This window comes from Panthera pardus, unplaced genomic scaffold, assembly GCF_024362965.1.
Source record: "Panthera pardus isolate Hobbes unplaced genomic scaffold, ASM2436296v1 HiC_scaffold_11, whole genome shotgun sequence".
In the NCBI taxonomy this organism is placed as follows: Eukaryota; Metazoa; Chordata; class Mammalia; order Carnivora; family Felidae; genus Panthera; species Panthera pardus.
Window position 1 is genome coordinate 86,083,568 of NW_026526666.1, and position 24,274 is coordinate 86,107,841.

Sequence of the window (24,274 nt, forward strand, 5' to 3'; positions counted from 1 at the left end):
AGCATATTGTCTCCCCGCCACCGCCACCACCACCATCACCCTGTGCAGATGCAACACAGCAACACAATGCCTGTGCTGCCTGTGACCTTGTACACACAGCCAAGCGTATCAGTCCCACACAGTGATCCCCTGCGTCGCTGTAGATAACCACACTTACAAAGTCTCCTGGGCACAGAGACACGGTGTGCCCACACCACGGACATTTGGAGTAGCCCACACAGTTACACAATGTCCTCCTGGGCATGGACCCACGTCCACGATCGTGGATTGTAGCGCTCCTCTGTGCACACACAACCACCGTCCCTTGGGCGCACACGGATGAGCTTAAACTCGCAATTACATCATTATCCTCTTATACACAACAACAAATTCACAGGGGCCCCAAACACACCCAGACATGGCATGCATGAACTCAGGCCCGCGTGCTGACCCTTCGGTGCGCACACAGATTCCTTGTCACTAACAGTTGGCTTCTGTGTGCACACACTGCTAGACACAGCCTCTCTCCGAACACAGGCATGTGTTCAAACTCGCGGCACATGCAGCTTTTCCTTGTGCTTACGCAGACGCAGAGTGACCGCCTGGGTGTGCACAAACTAGCACAAACACACGCACAGCGTCACCCGTGCACACCAAGGCAAACACGGACTCACAGGTCGCCCCCAACATGCTCTTCCCTGCATACATAAGTGTGCACACTCCCAGAAAAGACCCAGCTATCTGAGCCTCACACACATAGACACTGCAGCCCTCTGGCTCCCAACCCCAGGCTCCTGCTTCTCTCCCTTGGCTGGTGAGGGTGGAGAAGGACTGGGAAGGCTGGGGGCTGGCTCAGCCCTTGTTCCCTCCCTCTGCCGGCTGGCTCGCTCCCTCCTGTCTGGCAGAGTCAGCCAACCCAGCCCGGGCTCCAGCAGCCCTGGCTGTTCTGGGCAAACTCTCGGCGGGTTGGTCTCGGCTGATGCCGCATCAGCAGCAGCAGCAAGCAGCAGCAGGGGCGAGAAGGCTGCGGGCGGCTGCCAACGTGGCAGACGGCGGGCAGGGCGGCAGGAAGGAAGCGGGGCCTGTTCTGCGCCCACTCACTGGGGGAGACAAAACCAAGGGGGCTGGATGAGTGAGCGGTGCAGCTGGGCAGGGGGACCTTGTGCCCAGCCTGGGCTCTAGGCCCACATTGGCCCCAGACTCGCTGGGTGACCTTGGGCAACTTGCTCCCCTTCTCTGGTCCTGTTTTCCCCTTCAGTAAACAGTCTGGACCGGACTGGACGCTCCTTTCATCTCCAAAACCTTGTATCCAGTTCGGCGTAGAGAGCTCATAGGAGGGAGATGTGGGCTCGTTCTGTGGCTTCAGGCTGGTCCCTTCCGCTCTGAGAAACTTAGCCCTTCGGTCCAAACATTCCTGAGCTCTGTGCAGCTGTTACCGTGGACACCACATTTTTGTTCTATGGAGGTAGCACCATTTTGCAGATAAGAAAACAAAGGTTTAGAGAGGTCAAATGATGCACCCGAGGTTACCCAGCAAGTGAGTGAGTGGCAGAGTTGGGACAGGAGCTCAAGGCTTAGCAGTTCGCCTCTAGAATCAATGCTGCTCCCTTAGCTTTCAGTCGTCCGCACCCCCACCGGTATCTGGGCTGCCCCTCTGAAGCTCCCCACCTCCCAGCCCGGGGCCCCACCAGAGCCACCTGGTTCTGCCCTGGGGAGTCCGGGTTCAAAGGCCAGACAGGCCTCCCACTAGCATTCCCCGCTGCCACTGGGAACACAGCTGTCAGCAGGGCTGGAGAGCCAAAAGCCGCCTCCCAAGCAGACCCACATAATTGGTACATTGTCAACTCAGAAACAGAGCTGTGCTGTGGGATCTCGGGCAAGCCACAGTCCTCTCTGGGCCTTCGTGTCTTCATCTGGTCGCAGTCTAGATGATCTCCCAGGGCCCTTTCAGCTTGGACAGTTGCCTAGGGAGTGACCGAGGAGAAACATGGTGGGGAGAGGCAGCTGTACCAAAGTCCCCGGGAGGCCATGGGTGTGCCTCAGGTGTCTGGACCGAAGAATCTGGCCTCTGCCTCCCTTGTGGGTTGGGGTCACATCCGGGTCCTCTCTGAAGTCCCACCTTGGGAGTGTTTGCAAGATGGATGGATGGACAGACAAGTGGACAAACAAAGGTATGAAGGAGAGAAGGGAACAGAGGCCTTCAACCAGTGTTCTAGGGCCATAGCACCCCCTGAGGAGGAAAGAGGACAGAAGGCAGAGGGAGGCTCTCCTCCTACCTTCCCCCTTTGTTTATTCCACAGACCTCTCTTGAAGGTCACTGTGCCCCGCCCCGCAGGGGAGTCTGTGGGGAGGACAAATGTGGGGCAGCTACCTGAGGGGGAGGGTGGCGAATGCTGAGGGATCAGTCCTGAGGCCTGCGGAGGAGGCTCCCAGCTCATCTGTGAGGGCGAAGAAAGGGCTCTGGGAGGAAGAGTCACAGGTATCGAGCTCAGGCCTCTGGGAGAGGTCAGAGTAAGCCTGGAGAAGCACGCGTGCTCCAACGTGTGTCTGGGGGGGTGCAATTACCATCCCATTTTACGGATGGGGAAATCAATTCTCAGGAGTAGAGGGACGGAGCCAGGCCGTACATCCAGGCCTGCCTGACTGCAAAGCCCGTGTTTTCTGTGCTCGGCCACGCTGCCTCCCGAAGGAGTGAATTGCTAATGGTGGCATTTCAGATTTCAGATGTAGTGACAGCAAACTAGGGAAGAGGTTCTGGACAGATGGTTCCCAATCGGGTCCCTGCCTCAGGCTAGCAGAGCAGAGGGTTGTCAGGGCAAGCAGAGCGCCCTCCCCTCCATTCCTCTTGTGTGTGGGATGCAAGCAGGTCCCCCCACACACACACACTCTCCTCACCAGCCCCCTCCAGCCCTTTGGCCCTGCCTGGGTGACCTGCATGAGCTCAGCTTCCCAGCAGCCCTGCGGAGGAGTCGGCCAGGGCGGAGGCTGCCTCTGCCCTCTCCCTGCTTGGCAATGCCAAGGGAGGCGGGGCCGCGGAGGGGAGGGGTGGGGGGAGCCCGCCAGCCACCAGACCTCCGGTCCTATCCCCCAACTCAGGCGCCCCTGGGGTTTGCTGCAGAGGCCCAGGCTGGGCCAGGTGGTGCGGGGCTGGGAGCGCTGGTCAGGCCTGTCCCCGTTGCTGCAGCCTTGTTGAGCTGCCATTAACAAGTGGCCGGAGGTTGCCGTGTCTCCATGGAGACCAGACAGTCAGTGCGGCTCCGGGGTGAGGGCCGTGATTAGTGAGTGTCAGCTTTGCCAGCTCTGCTCTTCCCACCGCCCGCTGCTGGGCTCAGAGACAACAGGCCTGGCCGGGGGTGGGGGGGGAAACACAGGGAGGGGGTTCCCAAGCCCGGGTCCAGGTGCTGTGTCGTTGTCTCCCCCAGGGCCTCCTCACTTCCCCCTGCCTTCCCTCCAGATCCACCTTCCCAACAGCCCCCAGGGGTGAGCCTTCTAAAACACAAGCTGAACCCTGACACTGTCTTCCTTAAGAACTTTCCATGGCTCCCCATTCCCTCGAGGCTGAGTCAAATTCCTTATGGTGGCATTCAAGGCCTTCCTACCTTCATTCCTTCATCCGTTTATTTACTCACTCATACGACAAATCTGTTTTTGAGCACCTACTGTGTGCCAGGGAGACTACCAGGTAGGGATACACGGTCAGTAAACTGAGCGAGATCCCTGCCATCGTGGAAGTGAGGAAGACACACTATAGACGATACAAATCAATTGATACCTGATTACAATCATGACAAGGACTGGAAGGAAATGGAGAGCGTGTGTTGGCAGACATTAATTTATAGGGGGCCAGCCTACCTAGAGCGGTCAGCGTGGCTTCCCTGAGAGGACAACATTTTGACAGAGTCACAGACATTGATGGGGATCCACCAGCGGGGAGACAGGGATGAAGAACTTTCCCGGGAACAGCCTGGGCCAGGACCCCAGTCTCCTGCCCTGACCTGCTCCTCCCTCCCCACCTCCACCCCCACTCGTGTTTCCTATCTTGGCTAAACCATCGGGCTTTGGGGCGCCTGGGTGGCTCAGTGGGTTGAGCATCCGACTCTTGATTTCGGCTCAGGTCATGATCTCGTGGGTTTGTGAGTTTGAGCCCCGCATCGGGCTCCACACGGTGACAGTGTGGCTGCTTGGAATTCTCTCTCTCTCCATCTCTCTCTGACTCTCCCACGCATGCTGTCTCTCTCTCTCTCTCTCTCTCTCTCTCAAAATAAATAAATACACTTAAAAAAATAGTGAAGCAGAATAAATGTATGTTTAAAAAAAAAAAAGTCAGGCTTATTCAAGGAAGAGACCTGTGAGTTATCACCAACTCCCCCCGCCCCACCGTGCTCACCTCTCGTCAATCCAGTATTCTGTCTCCTCTACCACCTACCACCGTCATCTCTCTCCTCGTGGCTACTTCGGGCCCCATCATTTTCACCCCGGTCACACTTATCCATTCACTCACTAGTTCCTTTGTCCATCTGATCATGCATTGAGCGCCCCCTACGTGCTGGGCACTAGGCTGGGCTTCGTGGACACACCAGTAAGCAGGACCACGCAGTCCCTGCTGCTGGCCGAGTCCAGTTGGGGAGACAGACAAGTCCACAAGTCCACAGAAAGAGTAGGAGGACCTAATCTGGACCAGGGATGCCTAGAAGAGCTTCCAGAGAAAGTGTGGCTAAACAGAGACCCGAGGGAGAGCGAGGAATTTGACAGACAAAGAGAGGGGGAAGGTATCCCACGCAGAGGAAAGAGCATGTGGGCAGGTCACATGGGCAGGCGGGAAGTAGGAGACTCGGGGCCTCATCTGCAGGCTGGTGGGGAGCCACTGGGGGACTCTAACCCACCCACGGGGGCGCACACTCAGATCTGCTCCCCGACATCCCGTCTCTCCCTTTCCGTTTCACTCTCCACACTTCAGCTAGAATCATGTTTCTAAAATTGGCACAATCGTGTCCCTTCCCAGCTCTTAAAATCCTGCTCTGTCCCCAGTCTTTTAAAGTCCAAACTCTCAGCAGCAAGTCAGTCGAGGGCCTTGAAAGCGTCTTTCCAGCCTCATTTCCTATCACTCCTCCTCCCAGCCCACTCTGCTCTGCCACACCCAAACAGGTCATATCCTTTCACAGCTCTGGGCCTTTGTCCATGTAGCACGTGCTTCCCTGAATGCCCTCCCCCACTTCCCCAGGTGAAGTCTTCAGGCTTTGGGGCCCAACGCAGATGTCCCTTCCTCCAAGAAGCCTCTCCTGACCGCTGTCCCCAACAAGAGTTAAGCTTCTCCTCTATGCCCCCATTATCTTAATAACGGAGAGCTAACACTCATTTGATGCTTTCTCCTCTCTGCTCAGCTTTATAGAAGTATTTCACGTTCACAATAGTCTTTACGAAAGTATCTTATCATCAGTCCCATTTTACTCATGTGAAACTGACGCTCCGAAAGGTGAAGGGGCTGACCCAGTTTGCAAAGGTAACAGGTGACTCAAGCCCAGGCGCCTGGCTGCCACAGCTCATGTGCTTAATCCCTAGGCCACCTCACCCTCGACTAGGGTTTTCTAGCGACGTATCTGCCTCCCTTAGCAGATGAGCAGCACTTGGAGGGCACCGTCCAAGTCTGATTCACCTAGGTCCCTAGGGTCTAGCATATGTTCCCACGCACAGGAGCAGGTACAAATGTGTGTAGAGTGAATAACTTTTGCCAGAAGGCTACCAGAGGGTTGTGCACGGGGCTCACAGGTTTTTGAGGGTGGATTAAACCCCTTTACCCTGAGTGGGTCTGGCTATCGTCCTGGGACAGACACCCAGTCCAGCACCTAGCTCCTCCTGATCCAACCCCAACAAGGGTCTGCTGGTGACCTTGGGATTCCCATCCCTTAGCTAGCGGCCCCTTCAGAATCAGACAGATTCAGCTCTGAATCTCAGTTTTGCCCTTAGATATAGCTGTGCCATAAGCTGTGCTTGGGGTACCAAGCAAATGACTTTACGTCTCGAGTGTCAGTTTCTTCATCTTCAAAATGGGCTCAGCAGTGGCTGCTTTTATTTATTTATTTATTTATTTATTTATTTATTTATTTTAGGACTTTATTTTTTTTATTAAAATTTTTTTTTAATGTTTATTTATTTTTGAGACAGAGAGAGACAGAGCATGAATGGGGGAGGGGCAGAGAGAGAGAGGGAGACACAGAATCTGAAACAGGCTCCAGGCTCTGCGCTGTCAGCACAGAGCCCGACGCGGGGCTCGAACTCACGGGTGTGAGATCATGACCTGGGCCGAAGTCGGACGCTTAACCGACTGAGCCACCCAGGCGCCCCTTTTTAAGTAATCTCTACACCCAGCACAGGGCCCAAACTCACAACCCCAAGATCAAGAGTCGTATGCTCTACTGACCGAGCCAGCCAGGCGCCCCTCAGTAGTACCTGCTTTTAAGTGTTTATTATGAAGATAGTGAATGGCAGCCATTCTTACTATTTCCCAAGCGTCCACTACGTGTGCTGTGCTGGGCTTTGTTGTTTATTCTCGAGCAGTGTGACCCTTGGGCTCAGGCAACCAGGAGGCAGGAGCCCCTGCATTTCAGAGAGCCCACTCCAGACCTCCTCTGCTGGGCCCATCCCCGTAGAGTGAGGAGTCAGAGAGGCCAAGAGGCCTTGCCCACCTGAAGCCCATCTCTACCCCCTTCTAGACCACCTCTGGGTGTCCAGATCCCAGAATCTCTTGAGCTAGCTTCTGGGGCCTGGAAGGGTCCTTGCCTAATCCAAACTCGGCTGCTGGGGTAGATTTCCAGGCCTGAGGGGTGGCTGAGGGACAGCTACTTGCCAGGAGTGGGTGAATAAACTTTGAACATCTGGTGGTAGGGCAGGGAGGGGACGAGAGAGGAGAAGGGCCTCTGGTGTGCTCTCATCAGGGACTACCTTGCCTTTACCAATCTTTACAAATGCCCCAAAAGGTAGGGATTACTAGCGTCATTTTATTGTATTTAATTAATTTTTTAGAACATTTAAAAATTGTTTTTATTTCAAAAAAATTTTTTTACATTTATTTATTTTTGAGAGACAGAGCGAGACAGAGCACAAGTGGGGAGGGGCAGAGAGAGAAGGAGACGCAGAATCCGAAGCAGGCTCCAGGCTCTGAGCAAGAGGTCAGCACAGAGCCCGACACGGGGCTCAAACCCACAAACCGCGAGATCACGACCTGAGCCAAAGTCGGACGCTCAACCGACTGAGCCACCCAGGCGCCCCAGAACATTTTTAAAAATATTTCTTTTGAGAGAGAGAGAGAGTGTGTGAACAGAGAGAGGGAGAGAGAGAATCGCAAGCAGGCTCCACGCCGTCAGTGCAGACCCCTGCCCCCCCCACCACGGGGCTCCATCTCACAAACTGTGAGATCATGATCTGAGCCTAAATCGAGAGTTGGATTCTTAACTAACTAAGCCACCCAGGTGCCCCTTTTAGTACTATTTTAGAAAGAAACCGAGGCTCAGGCTTAGAGGGGCGATTCCAAAGCCTGTTCGTTTTATTGGCTTTGAGGCCACAGTGCTTTATGTCCAGGTGCTTTACATCTTCACTTCATTCGATCCTCACAACGACCCTATGATAAAGCAACATTAGCATCCCACTTTACAGATGAGGAAACCGAGGCACAGAACAGACTCGTCTAACGTCACGCAACTCATTAGCGGCAGTTGAATCTTGGCAGTCCAGCTCTTAACTTTAGGCTTTGCTGTCTATCACCATTATCAGAGTTTTCATTCAGTTCCTTAACTTGGGTAGCACCCACTCTGCCTCAGTCATCTCTCTGAGGAATGGGATACAGTAAAGTGCCCCCCAGCCACCTCCACCCCCCGCCCAAGTCCGTAAAGCTACGAAGAGGCAGAAATGTGATCCAAGCTGAAGGGAAGGCCATGTGGCAGTTGCGGGGGGGACTGGGGCTTAACTCCTCACCCTCTGCCCTGCAGGCCCAGGAGAGCTGGGCAGGGCCCTGGGGGCTGCTCAGAGAGGCCCCTCTGGCGACTGTGCGACTATGCCCTCCCTCCCAGCCTGTGGCCTGAGAAGATGGCGCTTTCTCAGGGCCAGAAGCAGAGACTGCGTACCCCCCCCCCCCCACCGCCTTCCTCTCCAAGGCCCAGCTGTGGGGCGGCTGCCCAAGCTCCCGCCAGCCCCGCCTCTCCTACTCCCTGGCCAAGTTGCTGCTCTGTGGTCACCTGGACCCAATTTCCTCCTTCCTGCCTCCTCCCATCTCTGGGAAGCGCCCCTGGGCTGCCCTGCCAATTTCCAAAGGCTTCTCCCCCAGGAAGACTTCTCTGTCCTCCCCCCACCCGCACCCCCAGGTCTCCTACCCCTCCTTGGAACACTCCAGCTCCTCTCCCTTCAGCCCCACACATAGAGAATCATTTGGACCATCAGCCCATTTTCCATTTGGTTCCTGGCTGAACATTAGGTCCCCCTGGCCAGACTGTGAGTTCTCTTCCCCAAGGCGGTTATCACATCGTGTGCTTCCCTCTCCCCCCGCGGTGCCAGGCAGGGAGGAGCTCAGAGCAGAGCTGCCCATGCCCCAGGAGCTGAACCTTGGTACTCAGAGGCCTGAAGTCAGCATCGTTGTTCTTTAAGCTTTTGAGAGCAAAGCGTGCCTTTCATTTATCATTTTTTTAAACAACTGATAATCAATTTATTAAAAAGGTTGATTTAAGTATCTGCACTGGTGACTTCAGCCTCAACTCCTGGCTCAATACTGATGGAAGTAATCCGCTTAACAATCTCAGAAGGACTGTGCAAATCAATGAGTCGCTTGTGGATGCTCATCTGAAAACGATCCCGAGTCTCAGAACCTTCACCACAAGGAGTTTTTCTTTTCTTTTTTTAAAGTTTATTTATTTATTTTGAGAGAGACAGAGACAGCACGAGTGGGGGAGGGACAGAGAGAGAGGGACAGAGAGAGAATCCCACGCAGGCTCTGTGCTGCCAGCTGCACAAAGCCCGACATGGGGCTTGAACTCACAAAACCGGGAGATCGTGATCTGAGTCGAAACCAAGAGTCGGACACTTAAACGACTGAGCCACCCAGGCACCCCAACGAGGAGTTTTTCTTGTAGTGATTCTCAGAGTCTTGGTAGGCATCCAAACTGGTCCTTTCACATTGAGAGTCTTTTCCTTTGCGCCTGTGATCAAGTCAGCAAATACCTTCTCTAAAGATTTTATGCTATGGCTGGTTAGAGTCATTCTAACTCGGCGAATCGCCACCTCTGGTTCCAAGGGTGTCTTCCCGGTGTCTTTAAAAGCCATGGCTGCAGCGTGGCTTCCAGAAGGACCTGTTCCTTGGCGCCGAGAGCAGCAGGGAATCAGGAGCAGGAGGGGGTCAGCCAAAACCCTGCTGTGGCTGCGACTTTGTCTTCCTCAAAGAGAAAGCAAAGCACCCTTAGGTGAAGAAACCCAGAAGGCGCAGGGAGAAGGAACTTGCCCAATGTCACCCAAAGGCCAGGCCAGTACTCAACCCAGGTCCTGTGACGCTCAGCTGCAGGTTTCTGACACTACCTGGATGGAGCTACTAATAATCCTCCTAGGTCCTCATTTTCAGGCAGGAGACCAAAATATTTCCCAATGATGTATTATCAGAACGAGGGTGGAGGGGATGGTTAATTCTGCCTCATATGTCGTATCTGGAAAAACCCCAAAGACATTATTCGTCCAACCTCCTTCCATATACCCCCATTTCATAAACAAGCAAACTGAGACCCCAAAAGCAGACGGGACCTCCTCGAGGTCACACCAACCGGGGACTAGAGCTGAGACTGGATTCCGTGTCAAGTTCTCTGATGAAAAATTAGGCATCACCAACTAATTCATTCATTCAACAAAGATTTTTTTTTTTTTTTTTGAGAGCCTAATAATGCCAGGCTCTATGCTGGCTGCTGAGAATGTAAGGGTAAAAAAGACAGTCACAGGTGGTAGGAATAGGAGGGGGTCCTCGGACAGGAAATGTGGGGCATCTTGATCCAACACAGTTGGATGTAACACAGTTACATGGTTGTGTTCGGTTTGTGAAAATCCATCGAGCTGTACATTTTGATAGGTGCACTTTTCTGAATGCGTATTTCGATTAAAACACTTTTTAAAAGACAGTCCCGGGGCGCCTGGGTGGCTCAGTCAGTTAAGCATCTGACTTTGGCTCAGGTCATGATCTCACAGTTCGTGGGTTCAAGCCCCGCGTCGGGCTCTGTGCTGATGGCTCAGAGCCTGGAGCCTGTTTCGGATTCTGTGTCTCCCTCTCTCTCTGCCCCTCCCCCGCTTGAGCTCTGTCTCTCTCTGTCTCTCAAAAATAAATAAACATTTAAAAAAAATAAAAAAATAAAAGACAGTCCCAGGGCAGGGTGCCTGGGTGGCACAGTTGGTTAGGCGTCCAACTCTTGATTTCAGCTAGGCCAGGATCTCCCGGTTTGTGGGATCGAGCCCCAGGTTGGGCTCTGTGCTGTCAGTGCAGAGCCTGCTTGGGCTTCTCTCTCTCCTTCTCTCTTTCTGCCCCAACTCCACTTGTGCTCTCCCTCTTTCCCTCTCAAAATAAATACACTTAACAAACAAATATATCTATGTCTATATCTATCTCTATCTATATATGAGAGTCACAAGCATTGAGCTTACAGAACTACAGTACAGTAGAGGAGATGAGATGTTAATTACACAAATAATTGGTTAGTTACCATTGTGACAAGTGCTACAATAAAAGTAGAGGTTGCTAAGGGCTGTGGAGTACAATAACTTGATCTAATCTGCGAGTAGTCAAGGAAGGCTTCTCGAAGGAAGTGGGGGATATGCTGAACTGTAAAGAATGAGAAGGCATGAACGGAGTGAGAGTGATTCTCAACCCCTACCTTACACGGCACAAAAACTGATTCAAGATGGGGCACCTGGCTGGCTCAGTCGGTAGCGCGTGTGACTCTTGATCTCTGGGCCACGAGTTTGAGCTTACTTAAAAAACAATAATAATTAGGGGCTCCTGGGTGGCTCAGTCGGTTGAGCGTCCAACTTCAGCTCAGGTCACGATCTCACGGTTTGTGAGTTCGAGCCCCGCGTCAGGCTCTGGGCTGATGGCTCAGAGCCTGGAGCCTGCTTCCAATTCTGTGTCTCCCTCTCTCTCTGCCCCTCCCCCATTCATGCTCTGTCTCTCTCTGTCTCAAAAATAAATAAACATTAAAAAAAATTAAAAAAAAGACAATAATAATTCAAGATGAATCATGAACCTAAATGTGAAACCTTAACACTAAAAAGCTCCTAGAAGAAGATGTATGGGAATATCTCCATGATCTTGGGATTGGCAAAAATTTCTCAGGCATCAAAAACACTAAACATAAAACAGAATTGTCAGGGGATGGGGAAAAGCATTCAAGGCAGAGAAAAAAACTATGTGTGAAGGCCCAAAGGAAGAAAGGGACAAGGTATGTTAGAAGAACTGAGAAAAGGCCAGAAGGAGTGAAGGCAGGGGGAGAGTGAAGTGTGAGAAAGTCCAAGAGGAGGTACGGGGCTGACAAGTCAGGGCATTACAGGTTGGGTCAGGAGCTGGGAGTTTATCCTGAGGGTCCTAGGCAGTCAGAGAAGGGTTTTTAAGTTTTCTGTTTGGCTTTGGTTTTTTTATTTTTATTTTTTAAGTTTTATTTATTTTGAGACAGAGAGAGAGTGAGGGAAGGGCAAGAGAGAGAGAATCCCAGGCAGGCTCTGTGCTGACAGCATAGAGTCCTACACGGGGCTCAAACCCACGAACCATGAGATCATGACCCGAGCCGAAGTCAGATGCTCAACCCACTGAGCCACCCAGGTGCCCCTGTTTTTTTTTCTTTTAAGTCATCCCTACACCCAACGTGGGGCTCGAACTCAAGACCCAGAGATCAAGGGTCACATACTTTTCTGAGTGAGCCAGGCTAAGTAAGCCCCAAGATAAGGGTTCTTAGTAGGGGGGGTGGTAGGAGCAGCAATTGAAGCGACAATCGGAGATAGTGTGACCTTAACCGGGGTTGCAAAATCAAGTATTACTTTCTTCGATGTGCCCAGGACTGCAAGGCACTGCCTATACAGAAGGGAGAATTAAAGGAAATACCCCCCCCTTTTCTCCCTGCTCAGCAACCAGGCAAGGCCAAGCTTGGATTTTGCTTCCTTGCAAGTCAAGATGTAGCTTTGCGACTTGGAAAGTCGCTTAATCCAGGTGGCCGGATGAGGTGGAGTGGAGGTGGGGACTTGGGGCTGTGAGGCCCTGTCCTGCCAGGCCCAGCCCTGGTCTTAGAGGAGCCGGAGTCTGCCAGCTTCCACCCACGCCCCGGTGCTTGCTATAGCCCCACCTCACGCCTGCTCAGCACCTGACCTTCTCACATCTTCTCCCTTCTCTTCCTCCCTTGGCGGGGGAAGAGCCCAGAGGTCAGGAGTTTCCTTCACCCCCTCCCTCCCACACCAACATACCTAGCACCAGGGCCCAGCGGAGTCCAGCTGTCTCACCGCTTAGGCCTTCTCCCTGCAAGGGGCTCACTAAGGCACTGGAAGTGGTGACTCCACTCAACCAACATTTATTGAGCACCTGCTGCATACCAGGCAGGTGCTTGAGTAAAAGGGCGTTATTTCTGGTCTCCAGGAATTCTTGGGGTAACGGGGGAAAGAGAGGGCAAAATATACAAGTGCTTTATAGAGCAATAAAGTACGAGTGTAGAAAGTGAGACTGACTTCACCTGGGGAACAGGGTGTGACTATCAAGGAAAATTTCCTCCAAGAGGTGATAGTTGAGCTGGGTCGGAAAGAATAACTAAGGCAGGCAGGAAGAAATGCTCTTTGTGACATTGGAAAGCGTAAGAACGATAGTGACCATTGGGAATGTCAGGTACTGTCTTCAGCACCTTCTGTATGCATATACTCCTTACAATGACTCTATGACGTGGGTATTGTGATTATGCCCCTTTTCCAGAGGCAGTAACTCGAGGCTTGGAAAGGGGAATTGACTTGTTTACAAACTCTCGCAGCTTGATACATGGCAGAATCAAGACTCAAACGCAGTCTGTTTCTATGCCCTTAACTTCTAGTACATAGAGTGGCTTGGGCAAAGGACATGTGGAGGAGAGGGGCTGAAGGTGAGGCTGGAAGGGTGGAGGCAGGGCTTGGTGGCAGAAACCTTGGTGCAGAGTATGGGCTTTATCCAGAGAGCAATGGGGAGCCATGGGAGGTTCATTAATGAAGGGGGGGATAAAGAGGGATAGCACTCACACTTTGCTTTCTGTATTTAGAGGTCCACTTTGGAGGAAGAGAAGTTAGAGACGGAGAAAGCTATGCAGGGGTTGCTACAAAAATCCAAGAAAGGGGCGCCTGGCTGGCTAAGTTGGCAGAGGATGCAACTCTTGATCTCTGGGTTGTGAGTTCAAGCCCCACGTTGGGCATAGAGCTTACTTAAAAGAAAATCCTGGGCGCCTGGGTAGCTCAGTTGGTTGGGCATCTGACTTCGGCTCAGGTCATGACCTTGTGGGTTGCGAGTTCCTGCCCCATATTGGGCTTTCCACCGTCAGTGCAGGGCCCACTTTGGATTCTCTGTCCCCCTCTCTCTTCCCCTCCCCTGCTTGCTCTCTCCTTCAAAAATAAACACTTATTTAAAAAAAAAATTTAAGGTTATTTATTTTGAGAGAGAGAGAGAGAGAGAGAGAGAGAGAGAGAGACAAAGAGAACAAGCAGGGAAGAGGCAGAGAGAGAGGGAGAGAGAGAATCCCAAGCAGGCTCCATGCTGTCAGTGCAGAGCCCAATGTGGGGCTCGAGCTCACAAACTGCAAGATCATGCCCTGAGCCAAAAGCAAGAGTCAGACACTTAACCGACTGAGTCACCCAGGCGCCCCCAAAATAAATAAACATTAAAAAAATCCAAGGGGCGCCTGGGTGGCTCAGTCAGTTGAGCATCTGACTTTGGCTCAGGTCATGGTCTCAGGGTTTGTGAGTTCGAGCCCCACATTGGGCTCTGTGCTAACAGCTCAGAGCCTGGAGCCTACTTCAGATTCTCTCTCTCTCTCTCTCTCTCTCTGCTCCCCCCTCCCCCACACCTCATGCTAGAAAGAAAGAAAGAAAGAAAGGAAGAAAGAAAGATTGATTCAAGAAAGAGATGAGGGTTGAGGGATGGAGAAGAGGTGTACCAGGGAGAAATCAAACAGAATTTGAGGAATGATTGGAGGAGTCAAAGATGATGTCTAGGGTTTCTGGCCCAAGTGTGTGCTCCAGAGGGAAGCCCAATAATTGATCTTTAACAACTCAGCTTCACCCACGGCACCTGCAAAATTCACTCCTGGAAGGTGCTTTATTCTCCTCCAAATACTCCTGTGTATTCATCACTGTGTGTGTATTCACTCGCCCAGTATACGTGGAGCCCCTACTGTCTGCTGGATGTTCTGGGAGCTGAGGAGAAGCAGGGGATTAGCTCAACCTGCCTTATTAGTAGAGTAACCATTACAGCCTGGGGTCTGGGTTTGAATCCTGGTTCTTTGTGCTCAACTTCTTTGTGCTCAAGTCCTGGCTGAGCCTCCACCTTGCTGTGACTTTGGGTAAGTCATCGAACCTCTTTGTCTCAGTTTCCTCATCTGTAAGATGGGGGAACTAACAGTACCTGCCATGGGGATTAAATGGGCTAATATGGGTAAAGTCTCCGGTACCAGGTAAGCGTTCGCTGTCAGCTAGAACTACCGAGTTCATATTTTAGTGGGGAGACAGATCCGATCACACAGTTCATTAATTACAGCAGCGATAAATACCCTGAAGGAGCACTTGCAGTCTGGAGGTGAGGGAAGCCTCCTCAGACCGAGGGAGGGTCCCACTGGGCAGAGCTGAGTGAACTGGGGCCGGCCAGGCGAGGCATGAGGGAAAGAGGGAGGGGCATTTGAGGCAGAGGGGTCTCTGAGTAGGCAGACCCTCAGGCTGAAGGAGGTGCTGAGGGGTCTGTATTTCCGTAACTCGACCTCTTTGGAGCCTCAACACATTGCTGAGAAGCAGGTCAGGCAGATACTCTGCCCCCATGTTCCGGAAAGGGCACTAAGGGCCAGAGAGGAACAGCGACTTAGCTGGTCAGTGACCAAGCCTCCTGGTTGATGCTCTGCCCCCTCCAGGGGGCTGGAGAGGACAGGCCTGAGAAGAGGCCTTTGTCCCTTTGCCCACTGGGGTGGGAGCAGCAGGAGCTGAGGCTTCAGCTGGCCACCAGCAGCTGTGGCGGCCAGAGCTGCGTTCCTTCCCCTGCCAGCAGAGCAAGTCCGGGCTCATGGCAGGGGCCAGGAACGTTCCTTTCGTCTCAAAAAAAAAAAAAAAAAAAAAAAAAAAAGAAAGAAAGAAAGAAAAAAAAGAAAAGAAAAGCACTTTAGTCAACATTAAGTCTTGACTTCAAAGGACACAGCTCCCAACTGTCTCCCCTAACCCTAGGTCTCTCCAACTCCCTGGGGTAAGCCCCCAGGCAGCCAAGTTTCTGGGAAAGGGAATGAGGCCTGGCCTTGGAGTCCAAAGACTTTGTGGTGAGCCCTGGCTCCGTCTCCAACTTGCTGTGTGACCTCGGGCAGGTCACCAGCCCTCTCTGGGCCTGAGTGTCCCCAGCCAAACAGGGAAGGGAGGGTTGGATGACATCAGGTGGGGTGGGGAGTCCAGCAACCGGCTCCAGCCAGCTGCAGCAGCTTTGCTGCCCTTCAAGTCAGGCACTGGGGCCTCGGGGGTCCGGAAGCTGGGGACAGGCAGCCTTTCATCTCTGCTGGCCCAGGGTCGCTGCAGGTTGGCAGGCCCCACATCCCGAGATCGCGTTTCAGGCTGGAAGGGGCCTTCCTGTGACCTCAGCCGGCCAGCCCTGCCCCTGCCCCCCTCCTCCCCATTCTCACCAGAGGGAAGCAAGCAGGCAGCATCCCGCCCAAGGTCACCGACCAGCAAGTGGCTGTCCTTCGGCCTGCCCTTCCCTCCCACCCGAGCCAGCCCCCACTGGCCTCCCACAGTAAAGCCTCAGGTCTCCTGGGCCATTAGGAATCTGCCAGGCGAGGCGTGGTCTTCTTCCTCTCTCTTGTTTCTTGGCTTGTTTTCCCGGTTCTCCAACAGCCGCCTCCTGCAAAAGCCTCCGGGTGCGTGTACAGGAACATTTTTCTTTAAAAAAAAAAAAAAAAGGAAGAAGAAGAAGAAGAAGACGAAGAAAGAGAGAGAAATGCAGCCACAGCTTGGGTAAAAAAGCAACCAACTCCTTAATCCTTCCCTGTAACCTCTGGCTCCTCAGCTGGGTTGGCTCCAGCCCTTAGGAAGGAAGGCCCTGCTGGGCAGGGGCCTGGGCTTGTCTCCTGCCCACCCCCTCCTCACCCGCCTCTGTTCTCCTCCAGGGTTCCAAGCCTCAAGGAGACAGGCTGCAGGGTTCAGCAGGACTTAGGAGAGCATGGGGGGCTGACGGGGTAGGCTGGGGCTTCCACCCCGCTGCCCTCTTGCCCACCTTCTCAGGAGGCTACGAGATCAGGATTTTTCACCCCTGGCCCATTGCTTCCGCTCTCGCTTTCACCCCTTTCTTCTGTCTTATGAATCACTGGCCTCTTCACGGCAAGCGCCCTGAACGCCATCTTCCATCCCAGTTAGTCCTTTTCTGTCCGGCACAGGGCTTGGCCCTTTCTGTGAAGGTCACACACTTCCACACTGCGAGCCTTCATCCATCCAGATCCCACTGTGGGGGGTGGCACGTAATGTCCCTGCCACGTCTTGCTCTGTCTGCAGAACACTTAATGATCTGTTGCAGCTCCAGCACCTGGGTCAGTGCTTGAAACATAGTAGGTACACGGTGTCTCTTGAATGAATGGATTCAGAGCATAAATAGGTCTCTGGAAATATTCAGAGCGATCTCACAAAAGGGACAGTTGATTATGGCACATCGCAGTTAAAACCCTTCCGTGCCTCCACAGCACTTCTTCCCCCTTGCCAGCTCTCATCAAAGGATTTCCTTTTTCCCCAAAGTGCCATCTTTTCTCTTGCCTCTGGGCCTTTGCATGTGAAATTCCCTCCGCCTTCCACACCCTTCTCCACCTCTCACCTGGATGACTCCCTCTGGCCTGTCACCCTGTCAGATTACCCAACGAGCAGAGCCAACGTGTGTTTAGGGCCCCAGCAGAGCAGGGGCACTACAAATACTATTTTTTAAAATCTTATTTTACAAAACGAATCTGATGTTTGATAATTTAAAAAACACATTTGAGTCGCACTCATGAGAAAAATTAGAACTTTACTGGGGCTCCTTACTCTTCATTTTATAGTTTGCATTGTTTTTGTGTTGCATTGATATACGGGCTGTTGTGGAGGTAGGTGATATAATTTGCCTCTGCTCTTTATGGCTCAGCCTAGACATCAGCTCCCCCACCAGGAAGCCTTCATTGATCCCTCCAGAGGTTTAGGTCTTTTTTTTTTTTTTTTTTTTTGTAGTCTCAAAGCCCCTCTGGATTTTTCTCGAATATGGGTATTTTTGCTTTACTTGCTTTCTCTCCACCCCAGCACCAAGTCTGTAAGCATCTTGAGCGCCCAGTTAATATCTTTCCACCTCTATTCCTGCAGCATATAGTACGGGGCCTGGCATAGAACTGACCCCAGATATGTTACTCTCTAGCCTTTATTTTATTTTATTTTTTTTTAATTTTTTTTTTTAAACGTTTATTTATTTTTGAGACAGAGAGAGACAGAGCATGAACGGGGGAGGGTCAGAAGGAGAGGAAGACACAGAAGCAGGCTCCAGGCTCTGAGCTGTCAGCACAGAGCCTGACGTGGGGCTCGAACTCACAGGCCGCGAGATCATGACCCGAGCCAAAGTCGGATGCTTAACCGACTGAGCCACCCAGGCGCCCCTCTCTAGCCTTTATTTATTCAATCCCCTTTGCAGGGTCTGCACTACATGTCATATTCTATATTCTTTATAACCTTGAGGAACTCCTACTCACCCTGCAAGACCCCACTCAAATGACCTCTCTTCTATAAACCTGCCCCAATCCCTCAATCGTGTTAGGCTTTTCGGAGGTCACACCTCCTGTTGCAATTGGCGTCTTCCTCTTTTATTGTACTTTTTATGTACTTTCTAAGTTAAATGTTTTTGACATTTATTTTTGAGAGAGAGAGAGAGAGTGTGTGTGCACATGAGTAGGGGAGTGGGGGCATGGCAGAGAGAGGGAGACAGAGGATCCAAAGCAGGCTCCATGCTGTGAACACAGAGCCCTATGTGGGGCTCGAACTCATGAACCCTGAGATCATGACCTGAGCCGAAATCAGGGGCGGCTGCTGAACTGACTGAACCACCCAGGCGGGCCACGTATGTATCTTCTCCCTCATCGGGGTGGGAGCCATGCAGAAACAGAGACTAGGTGGATTGAGCAGTGGTCCTTAGTGCCCTGCATCGGCCTGGCCAGAGGACAGGGCAATGTATGCTCTTTAAACGAACAGACTGGAAGATGTCACAAAGGAGGGAAAATTCAGGCAAGATCTCGAATGTGGGAGGAGAGGAATAACATGTACTCACTGAGGGCATCGAGTCCGTGTAGATAAAAACAAATTACGGCAACGATAATCCCGACAACCAGTACTGAGGGCACCGTAGTGTCGTGGGTAGGAACGGAGATTAAGCTCTGCCTCTTACTGGCCGTGTGACCTTGGACAAGTTATATTATCTCTCTGTGCCTCAGTTTCCTCATCTGTCAAAAGGAACAAAATGGGCTAATACACGCAAGGTGCTGAGGGCTGTGCCGGGCACACATGGACACTTGGGAGTTTGCGGTCGCCTGTAATCTCCATTGCTGAGCACCTCGGATGTGCCAGGCACTTTCACCTGGCACCTCTACTTAGCCCTCACAGCAGCCTGAGAGGCAGGGTTGTTGTGTCCTTTCACAAAGAAGTGAGGTGTGTGGGGGCCAAAGGTTCTGGCTGAGGCCATTCACTGGGTAAGTGACAGGAATGGGATTTGAACCCAGGTCTCTCTGGCCTGCCGCCCACCCGTGTTCCTTGACTGTGGCACCTGCCTGCAGGAGGAGGGGGAGGAAGAGAAGATGGCACAGTGGGAAGGCAGGGAGGTTTCACTGAGCTGGGGCCTCCGGAGCAGAGCGGCAGGCGTTTTTCTAGAGCTTTCATTTCCGTCTGCCTCTTCTGAGCAGGTGAAAAACCCCACAGAGGGCCCTTCACTGAGTCCTCCTCCTTTTCCTCCCCCTCCCGGTGCTGCCTCATCCCCCACGCTGGGAGGGGGGAGGTCAGGCATGCAGCGTGGGAGATGTAGGGGAGGGGAGTGAGGAGGTAGGGGAGCATCATTCCAGATCCTTTCCCTCCAGCACCCCCCTTTCCCCATCACAGGCACTCCAGGAGGAGAGAGCATTCCAGGTGGAAGGAATGGCAAATGCAAAGGCTGTGGATTAAGGATGTGGAGGCGGGGAAAGCCTGCTAGCTTGGCTGGAACCGAGGTTCGGGGCCCCCTGGGATTGCTCAGTGGAGAGGAACTTGTTTGAAGAGAGGGAGGGAGAGAGAGAGAGAGAGGAAGAGAGAGAGAGAGAGAGAGAGAGAGAGAGAGATGGACCCAGCGAGAGCCGAGGATGCTAGAGTTAGGGTAGCGGCTGGAGACTGTCCTGGGCTCTAAACACAGTACTCTCCACTCTCTTCCCTTCAAACAGGGGTGGCGAAAAGGGGTCACTGTGATTCTTCATGGTCCCTGTGCTTTGTTTCCCCCCCTGGAATCCCTTAAGACACTGTGCTCTGTGGGCTCTGTTCCAGGAATTGATTCATGGCTTTTTATGCATTCCCTCAACGTGTTTTCTATCCAGCTCTACGAAATCAGTATTATTCACTCCATTGTATAGATGAGAAAACTGAGGCTCAGCCAGGTTTTATAACTTGCTCAAGATCACACGGGGCATAAAAGGCGGATCTGGGACTCAAACCCAGGACTATCTCCAGAGATGGCAATTTCGCCTGCTCTATTGGTTTTGGCTCCCCAGGGTGCTTCCATCCCCATAGCAACAACAAGGAGAGGCACTCCTGTGCTGACAGCCCTTCATAGTTCATGCAGGCCTTATTTTTTCTGCTCCTCACAACAGCCCTGTAGCAAAACCGCGATCATCCTTACTTCGTAGATAGGGAAACTGAGACTCAGACACGGGATGTGACTTGGCCAAGACTGCAGAGCCATTAAGTGGCAAAGTTGGGACTCAGATCCAGTTCTAGCGACTCTAAATGTCTTGTTGCTTTCCCTTGCAGAGTAAGAGGGTCCACTCCCTGCTCTTATCTGCCTCAGGGGGCAGGGAACAAACAGGCTGGGGTTACTTTTCAGAACTGGTGGGAAAGGCACGGGTTTGGCCTTCACAACCCGGGGACTTGGTTACCGGCAGTGAGTAATTTCATCCCTCCGGGTGATAACTCTAACTTCTCGGTGGAAAAGGGAGAGCTTGCTCCTCAAGAGCAGTTAAGCCCTCTCAGAGGCTGGGTTCAAATGCCAGCTGTGCTGCTTCCTGACTGGGTGGCCTTGGGCAAGTCATTTAACGTCTCCACACTTCCTTTATCTCATTTGTAAAATGATGGTAATAACAGGACCTCACTCATAGGACTACAATAAGGATTTATGAGTTACTGCATGTATACCACTTAGCACATGTTTGACACATAGTAAATGGTATGTGCAATGTTAGCACTTATTAATATTACTATTAAAGTGCTCAGCACCATGCCCTCGGAAAGCAACTTGTCTACGTCCATTGCCTAAAAGGAGAAACTATGCCTCCTGTCGCCAGACAACCTTAAGCAAAGCTCCAGAATCTTACCTAGTACAGGTAGTAACGCTGATATCGACAACAACAATTACTATCAAATGACTAATAAAGTTACTGTTAAAGTCAACGATACTATTAAAGTTAACATTCAAGCGGCTTGCTGTGTGCTAATCACTGTGCTAAGTGCTTTGCATTTATTATTTCATTTAACTTTCACAGGTTTGGGAAATAAAAACAGTTACCTCAGTTTTACGGATCGGGAAACTGAGGCTCGGAGAGGTGAAGTCTCTTGCTCAAGGTCACACTGCTAGGAAGTGGTACAGCCATGATTTGATCCGGGCTTGCCTGGCTTCAAAGTCTTCCAAAACAGTTAAGGTCAGATGAGAACTGGCCCAGTGTATAGACACTTGTATCAGCTTTCTCCCAAACTTATCTGCCGGATCTGATGCCTCAGGCTCATCTCCTTCCATTCTGGGGAAGACCAAGCACCTTTTATGGAGTACCTTCTATATGCCACAACACTTTATTTTGATTTTTTTTTAAAGTTTTTATATATTTATTTTCAGAGAGAGAGAGTACAAGCAGGGGAGAGCCAGAGAGAGAGAGAGAGGGAGAGAGAGAGAGAGGGGGAGAGAATCCCAAGCAGGCTCCACACTGACAGCATGAAGCCTGATGTGGGGCTCGAACTCATGAACTGTGAGATCATGACCTGAGTGAAACCAAGAGTTGGACACTTAACCAACTGAGCCACCCTGGTGCCCTTTTTATTTTATTTTTTTTAATTTTTAATTTTATTTATTATTTTTGAGAGACAGAGCAGGGGTAGGGGCAGAGAGAGAGGGAGAGACAGAATCTGAAGCAGGCTCCGGGCTCTGAGCTGTCAGCACAGAGCCCGATGTGGGGGCTTGAACCCACGAACTGTGAGATCATGATCGGAGCTGAAGTCAGATGCTTAACCAACTGAGCCAGCCAGGCGCCCCTATGCCACAACACTCTATATACATTTCCATATTGAATCCTCGCCCTTACCTGTTGACCCTTTATTATCATCCCCCTTTCTTAGAAAAGTAGATGAGACACAGAGAGGTGTGGTGACCGGTCAAGGTCACACAGCCCGAGGTGAGATGGCAGAGCCAGGATTCAAACCCAGGTGGGTTGGCCTCAGAGCTTGCATTCAGGGACTACCAGAAAAGTACAGAGACCCTTGGAAAACAGCCTCACTTTCAAAGCCAGGTTCTCTCCCCTGTCACACTTCATTTGTTCAGGACCCTGCATGAACTCTGCCCTCCTCCCCCGTTGCCACCTATCCCAATTGGCCTAGATGCCTTCCACACCCTTTCTCTTGGCCTGCAACACTTCTTCCAACCACCTGCTGCCTAGTTAATCCCCATTCATCAATTCACCTGAGATATCACCTCTTCAGAAAGTCTCCTCCGTCCCCACCCCATCCCAACATTTACGTCATAAGCACATTGTACTTTGCCTTCTTGTTCCTTATCACAGTTTCTAACTGTATTTTGATTCGTCTGGTCATTTAATGACTTACTTCCTCACTAAACTCTAAGCTCCATGAGGCTCTGTCTGTTTTGCCCACCATTGTAGCTGCATCACTGGTAGGCTGCCTATACATGGTTGGTGCTTAGTAATTTTTTTTAAGTAAGCTCTACATCCAACATGGGGCTTGAACTCACTGACCCAGAGATCAAGAGTCGCAAACTCTACCTACTGAGCCAGCCAGGAGCCCCGGTGCTTAATAAGTTTTTATTGAATAGATGACTCCATGAATGAATAGACAGGTACTTTACACACATGACTCATTAATTCCACAATTAACTCATTGAATCCTCACAACTGCCCTGTTGTCCCTATTTATTTATTTATATTTTTAACTGTGATGTGGATATATTTATATAATTTTTTTTTTTTTTTTTTTTTTTTTTTAGCAGTGATGTCTGTTGTCCCCATTTTAGAGAAGACATAGATGAGGCTCAGCGAGCTAGAAAGTGGTAGATCTTAGATTCAATCTCAGGTCAGGCTGCCCCCAAACCATTGACTTCTGTACAGCACCTGCTGCCTCCCAGCAACCAATGGCCACAGTCACGATTTAAATAGTCATTGGTTGTCAGAAAATAGTCATTGGTTGTCAGACCACAAGTCCCAATTTGCGCCTGGAGGTCACTGACTCAGCAGCACTGAGGCTCTGTCAGCACCACGCACGCACTTGGTGGTCTCTGCCCTTCTAAAGTCTTAGGCTGCTTCCCCTCCCTCTCCCATCTTGGCTTCCTTCCTTTCCAGAGAGGGAAAAGGACTAGGAATTGCAGCCAAGGCAGCTCTTCTGGGAAAAACAATCCTGCAATGAAAAGAGCCCTGTTCTGAGAGCAGAGAGACCTGCATTTAAGTCTTGGCGTGGAAGCTGCCCTGCTGAGGGCCCACAATGGTGTCATTGCCCCTCTGTGTCCTTGTCTGGGATTCTGTCTGGGTTGCTGACCCACCTGCCATCCCCTACTCACCTCCTGATTCCTAGGACCCTAGAAACAGCTGGGGCCTATGGTGACCAGAGAGATGGGGGGCTGGCCTGTCACCCTCATGACACTCTCTGTTATGCTAACGGGTTGGTGGAAGTAAGGCTTTCTCAGGGGACACCAGGCCTGGAAGGAGAAGTGCAGAAATGGAAGACAAAAAGAGAACAGATTTGAGTCCCAGGGTTGTTTCAAATTCCCCCGGGGGGCGACCCTGGGTAAGTCATGGAGTTCTTGGTTTTCTCTTCTGCAGAACGAGGACAGAGGACAATATCTGCCTGACAGAGTTGCTCTAGAACACTAAATGAGAGATCTTCGCTAACATGTGAATTTGTCACATTGCTATCCAGCTGCAGCCTTTTACAATCAACAAGGCGCACATATACCCAACTCAGGAATGTAGCCTCAACAAACGCCAAGACATGAGGCAGACATGACTGTTTCTATTTTGCAGAAGGACAAACTGAGGCCCAGATAAGTTCAGGGAGTTGTCTGAGGTCGCAGAATGAGACGGCGGCCGAGCCAAGGTCCCGCTCACCTGACCCCGGCCTTTCAGAACCACCTGCCCGTCCCAAGACGCCAGGCCTCGCCCCGGAAGGATCTTTTAGCAGCCGGCTGGAGCCTATGACTCACTCTCCCCTTCCTACTTTCGGTGGGGCCTGAGAGCCGGAGGGAAGGGACAAAACTATCTGCAATCTGAGGGGTGTCCTCTGAAAGTTCATGGGTTTGTCCCCTTCTTTCCACCAAAAATCCTGGTTCTTTGAACTCTAACAAGAAGAACTCCTCTTTCAATACACTTTGTACGAGTTTCTACACTTTCTTAAGTGGGGTTTTCCTACCCCGAATTTAGGAGTTGATTCAGTTTAATCTCCACCCCTACTCCACTTGGTTTGCTCCCCCGCTGTTTACTCCGATTGCGGAAGTAGCTCGGGTGGAGCTCCCCAGAAGGTACCCTTGAGTACGTCTTTTGCGTATCTATTTAACTGGCACTCCACTCAGGCCAATGGAATGCCCGGAAGCCCCAGG

At 51.6% G+C, this 24,274-nt stretch overlaps 1 long non-coding RNA gene across 2 annotated transcripts; it reads left to right on the forward strand.

The window, feature by feature from the left end:
* The first annotated feature begins 1,835 nt into the window (after positions 1-1,835).
* On the forward strand, positions 1,836-24,040 carry LOC128775888 (uncharacterized). 2 transcript variants are annotated; one of them, XR_008420835.1, is made up of 2 exons: positions 1,836-2,150; positions 23,502-24,040. It is a non-coding gene; the product is annotated as an uncharacterized LOC128775888 (long non-coding RNA). The 2 variants fall into 2 exon arrangements; XR_008420834.1 differs by lacking the exon at positions 1,836-2,150 and adding an exon at positions 15,763-16,188.
* Positions 24,041-24,274: the final 234 nt, after the last annotated feature.